This window comes from Argopecten irradians, chromosome 1, assembly GCF_041381155.1.
Source record: "Argopecten irradians isolate NY chromosome 1, Ai_NY, whole genome shotgun sequence".
NCBI classification, from domain to species: domain Eukaryota; kingdom Metazoa; phylum Mollusca; class Bivalvia; order Pectinida; family Pectinidae; genus Argopecten; species Argopecten irradians.
This window is the reverse complement of record NC_091134.1, coordinates 21,879,044-21,885,513: the sequence shown is the minus strand read 5'-3', so window position 1 is coordinate 21,885,513 and position 6,470 is coordinate 21,879,044.

Genomic DNA, 6,470 nt, shown 5'->3' with positions numbered 1-6,470 from the left:
ATTTTGTTTGCAGTGATTGACCGAGTTAACAAGTGTTTAATCACATCTCAGCAGAAAACAGATTCACCACCGAATACCATTTAAACATTAAACAATGAAAATAATCTGTTGGTTGATTGGTTGACTGGCCTAAACGTCCTATTACCAGCCAATGTCATTTAATTAAGGTTATCGTCTGCTGAAATATAAAAGTTTTCCTATGACTTATCTTTTTTAGTATAGTTTTTTTATGTGGTAGTTCACACCAAAGTTGAAAATGTAATTAAAGTCATATGGTGGTGCGTTTGATTTTTGTGAATTGAATATAGCGATTTCCAAATACGTGTGATTTTACAGGTATTTCACCGTTCTGACCATATACACGATAAGCGAAACTAAAAGCTTTCTGATTGGCTGTCTGATAAATATGAATGTTTACATATTGACAATACTAGTGTTTACTTTAATGAAGTAATTGGTAAACGAATGCTATTTGTCCAGAAAAGCAATATGTTTATCACTTACATTTTGTTTGTATTTTGTTTTTCACAATATTGTACAGATTCAGTGCTTTAGCATTATAATTAGGGGTCAGTGTTTGACATTTTGCATCATAACAGTATTTTTCATCATTTATTTATTCATAAGAAATTTAAAATCCTTTGAACTACCAAGATTTGTTTGTATAATGAGACAAGGCTCGTTGTGTATATAGATATATTTACTAAAACGCCAAAATGTTTTTTTCTGGTTATTAATGGAGTTAATAGTGTTTTATTACAATTCATCAGAAAACTGGAATAACAGATATAATCTATATATATTGGTGACAATAAGGAAAAATCGAGACGAATGTGACGGAATGCACTGACAGACTGTCATAAATGACTCTTTTCGCTTGACCTAACAAAAAACTTCTCCTCAAGTACGTTAAGACTATTAAATGAAAGTAATTAGCCGGCGACATACCTTGAGTCCAAAGGGTTCTGACTTTTTGATCCGCTAATTCAGAAAAAAACGAGTATTCGTAAACGAGCGTGATCCATCAAAGTAAGATTAATGAAGGTCAATAGATTCAGCTACAAATTCATTCAAGTTTCCCATAAACACCGAAACAGGGGTTTTGGCATCTTAATATTTCAACAGTCGTTAAAATGGGACATTGACTGTGCATAGGAAAAATGATGGTGATCGCCTCTCTGCACTAAACTATACAAACTCAATAAAGAGTCATTTCTTCTTTGTGTTTGCATGTGAATGAAGCTTTATGTAAAATGAAATAACGTTATAAGTAAAAATCCCATAGTTATTCAATTATTAAATGTCATTGCTTCAGCGAAGAAAAGCGACTGTATAAAATTGCCGGCATAGCAATGTAATTTTTCATTAGATAACAAATGTTTGCAGCCTTTCTGCGTTCTTATTCATCATAATATATAACATATTAGTTTTTTTAAAAAAAATGTTTTGCTGCAAAACTAAGGAATCATTTATGTCATATAGATATTTGTTAAATGCAAATCCATTATTTACCATTAACTTCACGTATCCTGCCTCTATTCTCTTACGTAATCAACAATAATGACGATCCATTAAGTTTTCAACAGAACATATTTGAGATATAATTCAATAATGCCGTCAAAGTATTTAAAAACTTGTGCATCCGCTGTTGGTAATAAATTCCCAAATATATATGCACTATTGCGTTTCAATTCATCATAATATATTTCAATTTAGACCTAGCAGAATATGTAAGGGAATTAGAGGAAAGTAAAATAAGTGTCGCTAAAACTTGGAATTAATTGACGTAGCTCGGTTTAATTGCTTCTTATTCTGCAAGCTGTGGAAATTCTAGCCAACATGTTCCACCCACGTCCGCTCAGCATTCCGATTTCGACGATTTCCGATGACTCATACATCATTAGTAAGGCAACATATTGTTATTTCCCGGCAAGTCCATTCGATCAGCTTTCCTGTGCCTTGAGGATAAGTTAAGGAGAATTATACTATAGATATATTTTTATATCTATTTCGTATATATTTGTATAATTTGAATCTATATTTTTATTTTTATAAAAACAATTATATTTAAGACTTAATTACGCACGATTTCTCCACAATTTAAACTAGTTATGTTGTTTTGCGGATCTACCTTGAAACGAACACATATGAAAGCGAATTGTGTATTTAAGGGACAATCACTTCCCTCTGATGTTCCGCAATTGTCCATATAGTATCACACACACGTGTATTTGGTCATAAACACTACCATCTACATTAGTAATTGGATCACGTCAATAAATATCATCTTTAATAAGCTAACAAACAATAGCTTAAAATGGCTTTTTTATTATTCTTTTCAGGTGTACATTTAGTTTCGTAAGAACATGTTGAAATTTTATGTTAATTCAAGTATAATTCTACAATTGCATTTATTACACGCATTCAACAATTTGTTCGTTTAATTAATTAACGTCCTATTAACATTCTGGGTCGTATAAGGACGGCCTTCCATATATGCAGAGTTTAGTATGTAAGGCGTGTGTGGTCCGTGTTTTAGGAGACTGTGGTATATTCGTGTTGTGTCTTCTTGTATAGTGGAACTCTTGCCATTTTTATATTGCTATTTCACTGAAGACACCGGGCAACGCACCCCACCCGGTCACATAATTGAATTCATAAATGCACTGCAAAATTTTACATTTTATATCTTAGTTAAATGAATTTCAATTAACTAACGTGTAAATACAAAGTACGCCCTTTCAATGCCAGGTACTGTGGCGACATTATATTTGCGTATACAATATTTCGCGTCTTCAACATATTCACAAATACATTAATTCATAATCAAGGGCTCTAACTGACAATATGTTATGCATATCAAATATATACGCTTCTACCGCAATAGTCGACATTATTCAACTCGCATGGTATCAAATAAACGATGCAGCTATTGATTAACAATTTGTTTATACAACACGTGGTATAAACTCTGTACGCATTCTGATTGGCTGACACCGTGAACTTTAGCCGACCTACTTATTTCTCAGTGTCATGTCATCATTTGTCAACGTCATCAATAATCGAGTGACGAAGCTATGCCGTGATCGCCGCTTGACGCCAAAACTGCTGTTGGATAGCGTACTTCGTCGTATATCTATCGGCTAAAAGCGGATATAATTGTGGTAGAAACAGGTCACACGACTCGTGGTTGTTGGATATGGAATTTATTCCACACTTGTAAGTTATTTTTTTAAAGTTAATAAAGACACTCGCTTCTTTTGTAACTTTTAAATAATAGCTCACCCGGGTGGAATAAATTCCATACCAAGAAACACTGGTTGTGTAACCTTTTCTTTATACATGTTTTTTCCCCGTTAATTTGATTTCCTACGAAATAATGCCAAAATATGTGAAAATAAATTGGTTTAGTGTTTCTGAAATGACTTACATACCAAAATTTCACAGTGAATCCGTCAATCATTTTAACCTTAAGGCATGGGATAGCATTGTGTTAACGAAGGAAAGTTTTATGCCAATAGGAACTAAAAATAAGCTATCTCGTGTACAATATGTGGAAACACGCTATGTTTAGAAGTAATTTTCTTTCATGGTCACTAAATTCTAAGATTTTCCTCTTCAAAGCATGTTTATGAAGATTATCGTTCGCGGTTAATAATTGAATGGAAATTTGATAGAAGTAAAACTACAAAACTTAACTTTTTAGAACAACCTACAATTCGAAGAATGACAACGTCAAAATGTGATGTCAAAAATGCAGCGGAGGCTTCTATATTGTCACGATGTTCTCGAATCCTGACGTCTCATACGTACGTTGACTATTATCGTTCACATTTGTCGATATGTCGATATGGACCATTCATATACGACCAATATTATGGATATATATATAAAACAATAGCTTTATATATATATAAACTGTTGTGAATAATACATAAGAACTAACTGCCTCGTGTATTTCGGTTCGTCTTCAAAACATATTAAACATCATATTTAGTGAATTCATACAAATTCGCTGTTAAAATTCTTTCTAAAGTAGGGATATGATGCAATATTTTATCTTCATTATACGAACAGTATTATTATTATAACAAAATACTTGCGTCAATGTCAGATCTTATTATTATAAAAGCACTTTCAAAATGAGTGGTGCGAATTAAACATGGTTATTATGGCACTTAAAAATATGAAACCCAGCACCTCACATTCAAGGCACATGCTTTATCAAACTCCATCATGTTTAGCACATCATTATAAATCCGGTTAACATTTTCTAAAATAAAAATCCATAAAATGAATATAATTAACTTAAAGAATGTGGGCTGTATTTTTGAAGGGTGCAATCTAAGGCTGTGAGCCTCTGCTTGTAGTTATTTCATTACTAATAAATACCGCATAGTCACTAAAATCGATAGTTAACATGAAAAGAAAGGAATTTAAAATGCAACAAACTCATATTTTTTCAACTTTTGACAACATCCAGGTTCATTGCACTAAAGCAGTTTTTTTCAAAGGGCTTTGCAAATTTATGCTGTTTCAAAACTTGTTCCCTGCGTAAATCTTCTTAGTCTTAAAATTGTTTGATAGTTTAATTGGTGGTGTCGTAAATATGAAAAAAAATCTTTACTTTTTATTTTCCATGGAGTTCGGATAATTTCACAATTGCAAGGAGAACAAGAGGTCTAAGGACCGTAACGGTCATCTGACTTCCTTGGCATTAGTCGTATAGGAAATTGATTTGATTAAGCATTGCTGAAGTGGTAGTAGTCATTATAGATCTACCATCGTCAGGGTTTCAATCTAAAATATACGTATTTTAGATTTACTTTTTATACCACTATATTGGGTAATAATGAAACATAGAAATAGCATACACATGTAAATGTGGGCGTATGTAAACAACACGCCTCATTACAATACACTACACAGGTGAGTTAATTAGGAGATACCTGGCTAAACTAATCACTTGTTAGATTCACAGATAGCATTACACAGGATTGTACACGATATAGTATTAACAAATGGGTAAAAACTCAACACAATCTGTAGTCTGTGCTCTTGCAAAATTGTCTGCACGTGGAGTCATTCACGCGTGGCTATAGCACTATAAAAGGGCAACAGTACTAGTTCCACTATACAAAAAGACATAACACGAATATACCGCAGTCTCCCTAAACACGAACCTCGCACAACATACACACAGCGCACCGCATACATGGGATGCCGTCCTTACATGATCCTAGCTGTTAATATGACGTTAATTAATCAAACAAACAAACAAACAAAAAAGGACTGCCACAGCATATGCAACTTTGATCTTCAGTACTAGTTTTAGTACATCTGAACCTTCTTGTCTCTGACAAAATGATACACTTGTAATGTTGACCAATACAGACCAAACATGTTGATTGTGGATAACCAGGTCCAGCTCACTAATTGACAACATCCTACAATTATTTCACCCTCCCGGATCGTACTGATGATGCTATGTACCAAAAGATTTGACTGCGGTGGACACTGAAGTCATAAAGGACAACAGTACTAGTTCCACTATACAAAAAGACATAACACGAATATACCGCAGTCTCCCTAAACACGAACCTCGCACAACATACACTCAACACACCACATACATGGGAGGCCGTCCTTACATGACCCTGGCTGTTAATAGGACGTTAATTAATCAAACAAACAAACAAACAAACTATTAATTGCACATGTCGTTTATTAACTGACCGTGAGTGAATAACTGAATTCCGTATTCCGTGAAATAATAAAACTGTTAAAGGATTAAAATATATATGTGACCGTAACAGTTAGGGGTAGGCTAACTCAGGCTTTGCCGGGATAAAAGCTCACAAGCGCTTGAAAATTACGTTATCGATACATGTGGAGACTTCAGCCCTGCATGTAGAGCGTTGGAATTGTACCTCCTGCCGCTATTGCTTGATCGGAAAAGGAGATTAAATTTAAGATATTATTTTTTTTTCTATTCTTCCAAACTAACTTTGTTCTAACGTCTCCATTGACACCGCCTCACTTTTCGCCTTCTGCTGAGCGCTCGCCGCTGTGACAGTTTCTACTCCTGCATAGCTCTCAACATACCGGGAGTGGGACGACTGGTTCGCCCGTTGTCATTATAATGTCACCGGGTGGTTGTGTTGCTTGGTGTCTTCGGCAGCATGTTTCAGAGATATAGCAATATAAAAAAGGACAAGAGTTCCACTGTACAAGAAGATACAACACGAATATACTGCAGTCTCCAAAATCATACACCCGCACTTCATACACGGAACACACCACTTACATGGAAGGACATCCTTACATGACCTTGGCTGTTAAGAGGACGTTAATATAATCAAGCAAACAAACAAAGGTCATAGATACATGCGGAGAATACTATTGAAAACGTCATTATTTTTTCTTCTTCTGAATTTCTTCTTTATAATATACGAGAAAAAATAATCTTA